Source organism: Callospermophilus lateralis, chromosome 14 (assembly GCF_048772815.1).
Source record: "Callospermophilus lateralis isolate mCalLat2 chromosome 14, mCalLat2.hap1, whole genome shotgun sequence".
Lineage (NCBI taxonomy): Eukaryota > Metazoa > Chordata > Mammalia > Rodentia > Sciuridae > Callospermophilus > Callospermophilus lateralis.
Window position 1 is genome coordinate 519582 of NC_135318.1, and position 14642 is coordinate 534223.

Below are 14642 nucleotides of genomic sequence, written 5' to 3' on the forward strand. Positions count from 1 at the left end.
CACTTCTGACGGCCAGCACCCAAGCCACAGAAATGTCCCAGGAAGAGGGTCCCGGCCACCGTGCTTCCAGAGACTCCTGGCCTAGATGGCTACTTGCCCGCTGAAGCCTGGGGCCTCCTGGCTGTGTCAAGCTCTGATGCTTTGGGGATCTGAGTGGGGGTATTTGCCTCGGGTCATTTTTGCTTTTCCCAGCTGGACTCCCCAGGCCCAGTGAAGAGTCCCTTCTCGCTGGCTCTCCAACCATGGCTCTCTCAGACCATGGCTGACCACGTGGCTGAAAGCACATGCCCAGCCTCCTGGTGAGAACCTGAAGTTTGAGGAAACCAGGAGAAGCAGCTTCTGCTTTGGGTGTCAGCCCTTGGCAGGTCCCCAAGTGTCCCTGATCCTGGGGCAGCTCCTCTGCTTGGCCTGTCACCTCCTCCTGGACAGGAGCTGAGGAAAGGGCCTCAAGTCCAGCAAGTGATGCCAACTGGGGGCCTCAGCCCAAGGCCCAGTGAGGACAGGAGGGCCTGCGGGTGTCCTCGGTGCTTCTGCTGAGGTCACAGCTCAAACCTGTGACCAGGGACATGCAGAATCCAATTGCACCACAGGGACTTTTCCCAGGTAGAGCGTCGGGCACTCGAGAGTCCCTGTCACCTGTGTCCTGGTTCTCAAGTGCTGAAGCAGCCTGGGAAGGAGGGGTGCAGTCAGGACATAGTCTGGATCAATGTGGAGACCTCTCAAGACCGTGGCTGACCTCAGAAATGATCAGCACCTCCAGGCTGACCTTCCATCACTGAGTCCAGAGGCACAGGACCTCTGAGAGTCCTAGACCCTGAGCCTGCCCTTAGAAAAGGCCTGTCCTGGCCAGGGGAGGCTGAGTCCAGCACAGTGTGGGGCGGGGGGCACAACTGCCTTTCACAGCAGTGAGGGCCAGCACCTCCAGATGTCCAGTGCAGAGCCCCTGAGGTCCCACTGGTGTCCTCCCTGAGGCTGGTCCTCCAGGCTGCTCCTGAGCTTTGAGGCCCATGTCCTTCCCAGTGCTGCAGGTGGGTTGAGAGCATTTCTTAGAAGGAGGCCTCCTCAGCCTCAGAGCTGCGTAGACTTGAGGCCAGGTCTCCCCAGGGGACGTGGGGAAGTGCCCTCTGACCCCAGGCCCCCTGTCCCAGGGCTAGTAGGCTCCCATGTGCCACTAGGACATTCCTGGATGCCCAGGAAGATAGTGGAGCACCCACCCCTTCCCCTGAGTGTGAAGGAGGCCCACACCTGTGAGGGACCCTGGGATGTATCACAGGGGCCACTCTGGAGGGTGTCCCTGGCCTGCGATGAGGCAGATCCTCCACCAGGGGGCGCTTGGAGTTAGCTGCACTGGTACCTGCTGGAAGAAGAGGACCAGGACTCCCAGGCTGACCCCTGCCCTGGAGCGCACCAGCTGCTCCCAGGCCCACCCCGACGTTTCTTCAGGGAGCCCCTTCATCTGGGCGGCAGCTGTGGTTCCACGGGCTCCCAGCCTCCTGGAAAAGGCACAGCTGAGACCTTGCCAGGGCTTGGAGTGGAGAACAAGGGCCTTTTGTGGAAGAGGAGCTTGTGGGGAGTGACCCCGGGTCTGTGGGTCCTCTCTGCCGGCGGCCAGCCCTGGGGCTGCCAGGTCCAGGCTTCCCACGCAGTCCAGACTTGGGGCCAAGCTCAGGACACTCCAGACCCTGCCCTATGGATGAGAGTGTGGTGGTCACCCCGAGTTGCTGCACAAGTGAGCCTGCTCTCTCCCAGCTCCGCTGACGGAGTCGTGTGCTCCGTATCCTCAGAGGCTGTGCCATTGGGCATGTGGGTTCTTCTCACAGAAGAGTTCGTTTCCACACGATGGAAGGATCCAGTCCAGCTGGGGTCAGAGAAGGAACCTACCTCCCAGTAAGGCGATCGACTCTGTTTCTTCCCAATACGCTAGTGTCCTGGGCTGGCCCAGCCTGGCACAGCTCCTCTGCGGGCCTGAGGAGGGCACCCAGGTCCTGGGAGGAACATCCCTGCCTGCGCTGGCCAGTGTCTGGAGGTCACTGAAGACCCCTGGGCTCAACTCTGTCCCTTGAGTGCGGAGGGCTGCAGGGGCTGCCCACACGCCTCTCCCTGCTCATCCCCAAGTTACAGGTGGGGACCTGAAGCCAGGCAAAGCAAAGTCTTGCAGGGTTTCCTGATGCCACCCAGCCCTGCTTAGTACCTCACGCACAGCCCTGAGAGGAGCCTGCAAGTCCTGCCTGAAGCTGCCCTGCAACTGGAGGGGGGTCGGGCCAGGGGCACAGGGCAAGACGCAGCCTGTGGCCCCGGCAGAGTGTCCTGTTTCTGTTCCAAGTGCAGAGGGAAATGTGGCCTACCTCCCGTGTCTTCAGTCCCAGCCAGGCCCAGGATGTCATAGGACAGTCCTTTGGGATGGGTCTTCAGAGAGTCTTTAGTTAGTGCAGTCACTAGGGTGGCCCTGATCCGGTGCAACTGGAGTCCTTGTAGGACACAGACCCACAGCAGGACAAGGCACGAGGACCCAGAGACGAGAGCATCTTGGCCAGGAGAGGCCTCAGGAGGGCCAGACCTGCCGACGTCCTCGCCTCTGACTCCAGGCCTGCGAGAGGTGACTGTGGCTGCCTGGGTTAGGGCAGCCGCGATGGGCTGGGTGTGACCCATGCCCCAGGCCTCCCCTGTGGAGCGTTAGCCCTCTGTGAGCACCAAGAGGAACAAGCTTCATCTGACTGTGGGGTGCAGAGGGTCAGGGTCAGGTAAGATCATCGGGGGCCTGCCCTTGGATCCTGGTGGCTTCACAGGAAGGAGGGACATCACAAGGTGCACACATATGCCCATGTAGGCTTCCTGTCCTCCCATGGAATGTCCTGCGCCACCTTGGGGCAGCAAGAGCCACCCCCAGATGTGGCCCCCCCACCTTAGCCCGCCAGAACCAAGAGCCAAACCAAAGCCCTTTTCTTTGTGACTCCCCAGGCTGTGGCTCTGTCGGTGGCCGCAGAGACCACTCCCATGGCACGAGCAGGTCAACGTGGATTCCTGTTAAGCACTCGGCAGGGCTGCACCACACCTTGGCCGGGAGCCGGCCACTCGGCATCCTTCACTCCAGGCAGAGCCTGCTGGAAGCTGCCTGAACCTTTCCTGGCCTGAAGGACAACTTAGTCTGGCCTGTCCAGCCCTAGAGAGCAGAGGGCACCACTGGAATCTGCCACAGCAGCGGCAACCATGGAGCACACGTCCAGGACCTCGCAGCCAGGAGCACCGGAGCTCTAGGCCCAGAGGAGAGAAGACCATGGGCAGAGCGGTCCCTGTCCCTGGCACAGGACTGCCACTGCTCCCCGAGAAGCAGGTCCCCTGCTGACCCATCACAGTAAGATCCACGCTCGCTCTGCTTTCCAAACCTCGAAATCTGACCCCATGCAATGAATAAGAAATTCTACCAGGGCTGCCCAGGGGCTGGAGGACCAGAGCACAGCCATGGACGTGCTGGCCACACCGGCTGGGCCCTTTAGGTGACTTGCGTGCGCAGTGATGACAGATCACCGTGAGGTGGCCCAGCTCAGAGAATTCCTGCAGGAGGTGACCGAGGTGTCCTGAGGCCACACCCCAGGTCACCGAGCCTCAAGTGCTCCCCAGGGAGTGGTCAGGCAGCACTGCACCAGTGGCCAGTGTGACCAGCGGAGCCAGCCCAAGCTGTGTGCTGGACAGTGGGCAGAGGACGCACAGCCAAGGTGAGAACACAGCTGGATGCCAAGGCTGTCCCACAGGACCGAGGTGGGACCTCAGCCTGACCCCTTGCAGGGGCCCGAGGGCTGTGCCACAGACCCCCACTGCTTTGCTTGTCTGTCCTGGCCCCAGTGAAGTCTGGAGTCCCGCAGCCTTGAGGCCCAGAGATACCAAGGAGGCTTCCTGTGACCCTCTGCCGCCCCCCCCCCCCCAGGGGCGGCTTCTGGAACACCCTGAGAGCAATCAGGAAGCCCCGCCCCGGGCTGTGAGACGCTGAGTGAGCCCAGCTGCAGGCTCCTGAGCAGTCCCCCACCACCCCTGCTGGGTGCCAGCGCCGGGGAGAAAGCCTGGCCCTCTTCCTAGAGCACCGATTTCAGACAAGGTCACGGCGAAGCAGTCTGTGGCCCTGTTCTCTTTTCTGTCTGTCGGAATCTGTCTGCAGTTTCAGAGGCAGAAACAGGCTTCTGGCCCATCTTACAGGCAGGAGAGGCTTTGTGCACAGAGGAAAAGGGAATTTTCTGGGTAGAACTTCTATGAGCCTCTTAAAAGGGGACAAACCCAATTGCTGGGCACTCGATTCCTTTTGGCTCTTGACTCTTGCTGCTGCTGGGAACAAGCAGACGGTGGCAGGAGCCCAGGAGCTGCCATGAGAACAGGAGCCCAGGGCCCTCCCACGAGGGTGGGGCAGGGGGCAGGCGGCCAGACGGACCAGGCTGCCCCCCTACGACACCTAGCGAGGATTTCAGCCCGGCTCAGTCCCACAAAGGGACACCGGCTCCCAGCCCACAGCTGCAGAAGGTCCTCAGCTTCAATCTGGGAAGATCTGGGAAGGACTGGGTGGCTGGAAGCCCCCACAGGGTGGACATTACCCAGCCCTGCTGGGGGGAGGGGGAGCTGGGGATGGCCCTGCAGGGAAGAGGGGCAGAGGAGGCACGTGGACATGAAATGCCTCAGACTACTCTGTGGGCAAGACGTCCTCAGGGGCTGGGAGGGCAAACACACTGAGCTGACCCCAGCCTCCCACACAATCTGAGATGACGGCAGGTGGACTCCACCCACCACCATGCAGGCGCGTGTCCCAGCCTCCACCACTCTCCTGGTAGCTCCCCGAGGTTGCAGCTGTCACCCATGTCCCTAGACACGTCAGGTCAGGGGACAGTGGCTCCCCAGGTGAGAGCCTCTGTACTGACTCTGTGGAGAGCAGCGCAGGGAGGACACTGGACAGATGAGCACCCAGTGTGGGAGGTCGGGCCGGCCACGTCGGCAGAGGGCCCAGGAAGAGGAACCAGCCGAGATGCGGAGCTAATGGTCCATGAGTGAGGAGGGAGCCACGTGTGCACAGGAGCCCCACTCCCTCCTGGACACAGCGCCTGCAGGTCCTGGGCAGGGTGCCCCTGGTGCAGGAAGACGGGGCCATGCCATGGAGAAGGGCCGACCCCCGGGGCTGCTGGCAGCCACCAACTGGGTGGGAGGAGCACCAGGCTGGGCGCAGCCCCCAGGTGTGCCAGTGGCTGGTGGGTGGGGGTGGGCACTAGCCTGGGCAGGGCTTGTGGGAGGCCAGGTTTGGAGGAGGGCGGCTGGCTGAGATGGGAAGTGGAAAGAGGTGCTGGAGGGTGGGTCGAGACTCGCCCTGGGCACACTAACTACTCTCCTTGGATTTTGAGGGGAGGAGTTGGGCAGGCCCCTGGGTCGGAAGCTGGGGATGCTCTGGGCTGGGGAGATCTGGGGAGACGTAGCTTCCCTACTGTCTGGATCAGGGCTGCGTACTTTACCTACCCCTCACTGTCCCCTCCTTGAAGGGAAGTGCCACCTGGCTAATAAAGGAGTCACTCCCACCAGAGCCCAGGGACAGCAGAATGTGCCCATGGCCACAAGGCCAGAAGTCTGCTGGCTGGGTGCACACGGGGGGCCAAGTCAGCCGGCTGCCTGCCCCGGTGGGAAACAGGTCTGGGGTGGTTCCCAACGGTCTGGGGCCCAGCTGGGGCAGAAACTCTTCTTCTGTCACACATGGGTTTTCTCCAGCGTGGGAAAGCCATGCCCACCAGAAACTTACCGGGGGAGGGAGACAAGTGCCCCAAGGAAGCCAGCCCAAACAGCACGTCCAGCGGCTTCAGGATTAATGTAGCCCTGATGGCTCCGTTGCCTCCAGGAATGCAGGCGCCAGGGGCGCTGGGCTCCTTGCAGGAACAGCCCCCAGCCCCCCTCCCCGCCGCTGGCACACAACTCCAGGGGCCTGGAGGGACCAGCCACCACCCAGGAGGTGGGCAACTCAGATCACCGTCTTGGACTCAGTGACCCGTGAGGTCATGTTCACAAGGCCGCTGTGGGCAAAGGGCAGGAAGCAATCCAGCCAGTCCTGAGACCGGGATACCGCCCAGGAAACAGTGAACAGTGGAAACTCAGCAGGAGGAGGGTAAAACCAGGTGAAGGACGGGAATGTGCTCTGGTTCGGATCTGGAGACCTGGGGGCTGGGTCCAGCAAGTGTGGGCAGAGGCGGGGCTTGGGGGGCCCTGGGCAGGAGGGATGGACTCTGGGGATGGGGCTCTGTTCCAGGTGGTGGGTCCCTGGGGCCAGCCTGGGAGGGGCTAACCCCTTGCCCTGTGCCAGGCTGCTTCCCTCCACCAGGTCTCCCACCTCAGGCCCAGAGCAATGGAGTCGGCCAGCATGGGCACTTCTGAAGCCACCAGTAAAAATCAGCGTTTCCCGGCCAGGCACAGGGCACACACCTGTGATCCCAGCAGCTCGGGAGACTGAGGCAGGAGGATCTCGAGTTCAAAGCCAGCCTCAGCAACAGCGAGGTGCTAAGCAACTCAGTGAGACCCTGTCTCTAAATAAAATCCAGAACAGGGCTGGGATGTGGCTCAGTGGTCGAGTGCCCCTGAGTTCAATCCCTGGTACTCCCCTACCCCCCAAAAAAGTCAATGCTCTCTCCTCTTCAGAGTTCTTGTTGGGACTTTGGTCACAGAAACAAGAAGCTAATCAGCATGAAATTTCAGTGGCCAACTGGTCATTTAAGTAATGCACAAGGTCACAGCCCTTTACTGCTTTCCTGTACAGGACGTTTACTGGGCTCAGTGGAGACATGTTTGGTCCCTCAATGTCCTAAGCCCAACCTCACGCCACGTTCTGAAGCGATGTGTCAGGACCTGGGAGATGAGGTCAGGAACGTGGAGCCTCTCGAGGGGATTGGTGCCCACGTGAAGGAAGCCCGGGGATGCCCTGCCCTTCTCTCTGTGGGAAGGAGCCGGAGGACACAGAGCCAGGGCCGGGAGACCCCAGCTGCAGTGCCCTGCCTGGGACCCGCTTCCAGAGCTGAGGAGCTCGGTGGGAAGGCGACACTGCCACCCAGCGTCAGGACGCTCTCGTCACCTGAGGGAAGCCCACTCTCCCCCAGTCTTCCTGGGTGGGCCTGTCCTGGACATCAGGCTGCCACGCTCCACAGCTCTCACTGACTCACAGTGGCTTTGCCAGGGCCACCTCCCTGCTCCCGTGAGATGGCCACATGTGCCACTCATCCAGCGATGGCGGGAACATGGCCATCCCCCCCCCCCCGGCTGCTCTGAGTGCCACCATCACTATGTGCCCATGCTTTGTGCAGGAGGATCTTGAGCCCCTCTGGGGTGTGCCAAGGAGGGCGGGCTGTGCCACAGGGCCACCCCTCCTCCCTCGCACTCCCCCTCCGTGAGGCTGCGGCCCCCATGTCCTTGCCTGTCCCCCATGTCCTGCTGCTGCCTGTCTGGTGACAGCTGTAGGTGGGATGGGGCCTCTGAGGCCACGTGTCACCTGTGAGGGGGAGAGAGCAGGGTGGCCCTCATGTGTCCCCACAGCGTCACCTGCTCAGGAATAGCTCCTGCTCCACACCTGCCCGGCTCTCCGCCCCATGTCCACCCCTGCCCAGCCCTCCACCTGGACATCCCCCACACCTGGACCCTCCACCCAGCCGTCCATGTCCGCCCACCCCTACCCCATGTCCATGCCTGCCTGGCCCCTCCACCTGGCCATCCACACTGGCCGTCCCCAGTGCCCCTTCTCCCATCCTCTTCTGTCCTCAGTGTGGCCCAGGTTCTTCACTGACCCCCAAACCCTTGACTGCCCAGTCCAGAGACCTCCGCTGAGTACCACTCCCCTGGCCTCATAGGAGTGTTGACGGTGGCCTGCCCTCTCCCTCACATGACTCCTGGGCCAGTGGAGTCCAGCATGCTGGCTGTGTCCTCTCCCCCTTTCTGGTGGTCTTTGTCTCCTGGAGAAGCCCTCCATGTCCCCAGGTCGCGGTCACTTGGCCAGGTGGGCCTGGCATGGACTCTGTCTTCAGACATTCGAGTTTGTCCTCGCCGACCCGCTGCCTCCCCTGGACCAGGGCGGTCACCTCCTGCCTCTCCATGAGAAAGCTTGGGTCAGGTGTCCCCGGTGCCACCTCTGTGCTGTCGCTCTGGACCAAAGTCCCCAGTGCAGGGCCCATCGGAAAAGGGACCCACAAGTGTCAACAGCTGCCCTCCTCCCTGAGGCCACAGCCAACCTCTCATGGCCCAGGAAGGCCAGTCCACCTGCTCCTGGGGACACAGCAAAGTCCCCATGAGGACATGGGACTGCTGGGCATGGTGAGAAATGGGCACAGTCAGGGCCACGTCTCGAGCAAGCCTCTGGGTCTGGCGGTGCCACACCTGGCATGTCCCCCCTGCTTCCCACTGCCCGCCCAGCTCCAGACCCACAGGGCTGGCTGCCACAGGGCCTTTGCCCCTTCTTTTGCTAGGAAGGCTCGCTGGGTCTGGGCCTCACTCCTTGGATACCCGAGGTCTGCCCTGTGTCCCCCGAGCTTCCCGTTGGGCTGCTTCTGCCCACGGGTTACGCCCCCGGCCTTCCTGAGGAGGGACGCCCGGGTGGGCCGCGCTTCTCCTCACCACAGCACCGCAGAGCCGAGACCTCGGCGGCTCGGTAACAGCGCGCACAGCGGCACCCAGTATGCAGTGCTCCTGCCGTGGCTCGTGGGTCCCCATGTCAGCAGGCTTGGTAGAGCCGCCTGGACCCAGAGAGCCTCACCTTTCCTACTGACCGAGCCTCAGTGGACCCTGGAGTCACAGCCGGCTGGGGGAGTCCAGCCTGTACCCAGGACTGGCGGTCAAGAAACCAAGGCGTCCTGGGCATCCAGGCCCAGGCCCAGGATCTGTCCCATCCAGAGGGCTTTGCCCCCTCCAGACCCGGGGAGCCTGGGTGCAGAGGTGCCTTGCGCCTGGGATCAGGTCCTCTGCGAGTCTTGAGGGTGGAAGCCATGGGTGGTGTGACACGTGGGCCTGCCCACCCAGGCCTGCTCTAGCCCAGGAGAGGCCCTGGGGCCCCCGGCACTGGCTCTGGCCGGTACTGCCCAGGCTGAGTGTGAGCGGCCTGGCAGGGACAGACGTGCACTCCCCCACAGCGTTTCTCAGATGGAGTGACAGCCTGTCGGGGCAAACCCAGCCAGTGAGTCCTGTGGGGCCCGAATCGGACACCTAGGACCCTGGCCCTGTGGACTGCTGGTGTCCACAGAGGGGCGAGAGGTGCCTCTCCAAGACAAGGCGCCTGCAGCTCCCTACCTCCTCAGGCCATCCACACGCACACACTTCTCACACAGCTGCCAGCCCAGCGGTCTCACTCTCCCACGTGTCCCTGACGAGGTTCTGCCTGGAGGCCTGTGTCTCCCACGGGTCCCGGGTGCTGGCCCAGGACCATGCCAACAGAGGCCTTCCCAGCTCTAACGGACCCTCCTGAGGAAGACGACCCACAGCTCCTGTTGTCTGGACCCCGGAGCCCAGGTGCTCAATGTCACCTCCAGAGAAAGCTCCTTATCTGCCTCCCGAGTCCACGTTGCAAAGCGGACGACATCGGCAAGCTGGGCCCAAAGCCCAGGCCAGGGCCGGCCTGTGGTGACCCCGCCTCCCTGACCTTAGGGAGAGGTGTGACCCCCACCTCCACCCCGGGCTGGGTGTGAGGCAGGCTTGGTCACTTGTTTACCAGGGGCTGGGCAGGGCTCCACAGAGCAGGCCAGGAGCACCGCTCTCTGCTCTCCCCGCCTGCCTGCCCTCCAGGCTTGCTGCAGGCTGGCCAAGGACCTGTGACCTGCCCCGCACAGCTCCCCTGGGAGTGCTCCACCCCTCAGAGCTGGGCAGTCAGACGACGCTGCACCCCTGCTTACCCGGTCCTGCAGCTGCTACAGGCATGTGGTGAGGCTTGGACCCTGCGTGCAGCCTCATGTGCACAGAGGGGTCACTGCACGTGAACACGGAGCTAAACACACGTGTTACGTGCTACTGTGCTTCAAACTCTCGTGTCAAACCTTGCTTCCTAGTGCAGCGGGCAGCGGACGAGGTGACTGGACGTCAGGCTGTGTCTCCTGAAGGGTTCGCCCTGGCCGAGGAGAGGGCCAGCCGCCCCCAGAGTGCTACAGAGGACTTGGCCCCCTGCCTCTCTTCTGCTCCGATCTGGTCCCTCTGCTCCGACCACAGTCGCAGCTCTGTCCTGGCAGACGGAGGCCACCAGGTCCTATCCGGGGAGGGGCCTCTGCGCTGGCCTTTCAGGGCCGGGCTCTGGCCTGGGAGCCTCTGGACCTGGGTCCTGCCTGCTGGGGACAGGGGAGTGTCCCGGCACAGATGGCCAGATGTGGCAGAGGCCTGGGGAAACAGAGGCGAGGAAAGGGTCAGGCTGGGGGCCAGGGGCCAAGCCCTGATGCTCCTTGGACTCGTCAGATTCAAACAGGGAATCGGCATATGGTGCTGTTTTAAGAAACCGGGCGCCTGGGTAGAGTGGTGGGGCCCGAGCTGAGAGGAGGAAGCCCGGGGGGACAGAGGGGAGGAGGGGCAGGTGCCCCCAGCACAGCGCCATCCGCCGCAGGTGGACAGGAGAGTGAGAGCCCTGGAACACACTCGAGGTGAGAGGAATCTGGTGAAGACTTTGCCGTTTGAGTTTCGGCTCCACGTCGGCTTGTGAGGGCCGTGGTCTGTCTTGGCCTCTGTGTGGGCAGCAGCCCCGTCCGCACTGAGGCTTCTGCCCGCATCCCACAGGACACATGGGGGCAGTGAATCAGTAGCGGCCTCCACCCGTCCGTCCCCAGGGACGCCGGCTCCAGCAGGCAGGCCTGGTGGGGGACGCAGGCACTTCCCACTCCATGCCTTGGAGCCCAGGGTCCCTGCTCCTGGACTGCAGGCTGCTCGCTGCAGCAGGTGGAATGTCCCTGAAGGCCAGGTGCTGCAGGCTGGCCCCTGGAGAGGCGCGATCCGGAGGAGGGGAGCGCCTGAGAGAGGGCCTAGTGGAGGTCAGAGGCCACCAGAGGGTGCCCTGAAGGGGACAGTGAGTCATCAGCCCTGCTTGCCACAGGCCCAAGCAACATGCCAGTGCAGCACGGGCCAGAGCGACCCCTCCTGGCACCACCGAGGACCGTGCCCGGGCTGCAGTCCTGGGGAGGAGGCGAGCACAGCCTGTCTCTGCCCGAGGGGCCCTCTCTCTGTCCTCCTGAGGACCTGGCTTTCAGAAAGTCAAGGTCAGAAGACCCCACGCTCTCCTGTTCTTGGCCTGCCACCCCCTTCCCTGTCACCTGCTGCACAGGTGCATGGGCACAACAGGACAGGAGGACTGTGCTCCTGGGTGTGCGTGACAGCGTGAGGGCACCGAGCAGCAGGATCTGCAGGCCCCGGGCTAAATGTCCCACCTCTTCACCAAGAATCTGTTCAGAGGGGTCGAGGCTCACGTGAGCATCACACGCTGCGACAGGCTAAGGCTGTGGACTCTGGTGAGCAACTTGGTTCTCCCTGTTGTCTGATCTGTCCAGGATGCTGTCCAGGAAGTCAGCCCTTGACCTCAAGGCCCTGTTGGCTCTCCTGCCCTAGGGACCCCATGGGCTGGTGTCCCCAGGTCCCCTCACAATGACTTCGCTCCCATCTCCAGATTCCCCACAAGGGAACACTGCTGTTCACAAAACATGTCCCCGAGAGGGGCTCTTAGGAACCCCAAGCCCGGGGCTGGGGACTCGGCTCAGTGGCAGAGTGGTGCCTCGCGTGCTCAAGGCCCTGGGTTCAATCCCCAGCATCGAAAAGAAAATTAGACCCAGAGCTTAGAAAGCTGTGGGTCCCCGGCCAACCTGCCACAGCAGGAGTCTGCCTTCGGATGACGGGTCTCCGTCTGCCAGTCCTCGCGCCAGAGGCATCAGGATGGCATCACACAGGTTGCCTGCCTGGCAACGGGTCCAAAGGTGGAAAGCGCCTCTTGACCCAGGGGAAGATGCCTGGCAGCTGCCCTCACCAGCACCTTCCAGAGCCGCTCTGCAGGCCATCTGCCTGCTGTGCCCAGGAGGAGCCTGCCAGCGGTCTGCCCGCTGCCTTACCACGGAGGGAGCCTCCCGAGGAGCTGCTCTTGCCCTTGGCATGTTCACCATCGGGAGAACAGACCACGCCCAGCTAGGTCGAAGAGGACACCCTCAAACTGTGCACATCCTGTCCCAGTGAGAGAAGTGAGGACCCCTGCCAGGACAGAGCATCGGAGCACTCGCGTGTCTCAGAGACACACACTCACCTACATGCACAGACACACACCTTCACAGACACACATGGACTCACACTCCCCTGAGCCCACTCACCTGCAGAAGATCCCTGACAGGAAGTGCCCGCCCGGTGCTGGGGCCAGAGGCCACGGCCGGAAAACCTCAGCCAGGCGCCCGGGACACGGGGTGAGAAGTGCCGGAAGGTGCCCAGCCAAGAGCTCGTCCTTCTGGGCCCCTTCAGGAACCTCCACAGGCTCACACTCACCCACACCCACACTCACCTGCACACACTCACTCACCTACACAGAGGCTCTCACTCACCCCCCCACACTCACCCCAACCCACCTGCACACACTCACCTACACAGAGGCTCACCTTCACCTACATACACACTCACCTACACTCACACTCACCTGCACACACTCACCTACATAGAGGCTCACACCCACACCCACACTCACCTACACTCACCCACACCCACACTCACCTACACAGAGGCTCACACTCACTTACACACACACTCACTTACACAATCACCTACACTCACACTCGCCTGCACACACTCACCTACACAGAGGCTCACACTAACCTATACACACCCCCACACACACTCACCCCAACCCACCTGCAACACTCACTCACCTACACACTCACCCACACCCACCTGCACACACTCACTCACCTACACACTCACCCACACCCACACTCACTCACCTTACACACTCACCCCAACCCACCTGCACACACTCACTCACCTACACAGAGGCTCACCTTCACCTACATACACACTCACCTACACTCACACTCACCTGCACACACTCACCTACATAGAGGCTCACACCCACACACACACTCACCTACACACTCACCCACACCCACACTCACCTACACAGAGGCTCACACTCACCTACACACACACTCACTTACACAATCACCTACACTCACACTCACCTGCACACACTCACCTACACAGAGGCTCACACTAACCCCCACACACACTCACCTACACACTCACCCACACCCACACTCACCTACACAGAGGCTCACACTCACCAACACACACTCACCTACACACTCACTCATCCACACACACTCACCCACATATTCACCTACACAGAGGCTCACACTAACCTATACACACCCCTACACACTCACCTACATACACACAACTCACCTACACAATCACCTACAATACATTCACCCCCCACACACTCTCACCTAAACACACACTCACCTATACTTACACCTACACTTACTCGCACTCACCTATACACACACTCACCTACACACACATACTCACCTACACACATAGGATCACACATATACACACAGGCTCACACTTACCCATATACACAGGCTCACCTACACACACATTCGATCAAACTCACATATAAACACAGGCTCACACATATACACATAGGCTCACAGTCACCTACATAGGCAGACTCACACTCACATACTCACCTACACACATTCACATACACATACAGACTCATGCTCACCTACCCACACAGACTTACACTCACCTGTATGCTGGGAGCCATCAGCCAAGTAGGTATGACAAATTCCTTGCCAGCTTACTCCCATGCTGTCTAGTGGAAGGACTTCTGAAAGGTGACCTTGCTCAAGGACCAGGGCAGGATCCGTGTTTAGGGTGTTCCCCCTTTAGAATAGGGCGGTTTAGCATAATAGGAGAGTAGGGTGTTTCCCCTTTAGAATAGGGCGGTTTAGCATAATAGGAGAGTAGGGTGTTCCCCCTTTAGAATAGGGCGGTTTAGCATAATAGGAGAGTAGGGTGTTCCCCCTTTAGAATAGGGCGGTTTAGCATAATAGGAGAGTAGGGTGTTTCCCCTTTAGAATAGGGCGGTTTAGCATAATAGGAGAGTAGGGTGTTCCCCCTTTAGAATAGGGCGGTTTAGTAATAGGAGATTAGGGTGTTCCTCTTTTGGAATAGGGCGTATCCTGCTGCTGAGTTCCTCTTGAGTGCTTAGGGTCAGACAGTATATTTTGGGAGACAGAAGCCCATGCGGAGTGGATTTAGGCAGAGAGTGGATTTGGGCAGAGAACGTGGATTCCCCCAGAACGTGTTTGTAGACGGCCGGTGTGAGTTCGGGAATAAAGAATTGCTGTTTGAATCTACAAGCGGTGTGGAGACTCGTGATTTGTGCCCAGCCGAGAGACTGCGGCACCTGTACACATAGGCTCACACTCATACACACAGATTCACACTACTACACATACACACAGATACTCACACTCACCTATACTCACACTCAGCCTATACATAGGCTCACACGCACAGCCTCACACTTACTACACATACACACAGATACTCATATTCACATAAACAGACTCACACTCACCTATACACATAGGCTCATGCTCACACACCCAGACTCACACTTACTACACATACACACAGATACTCAT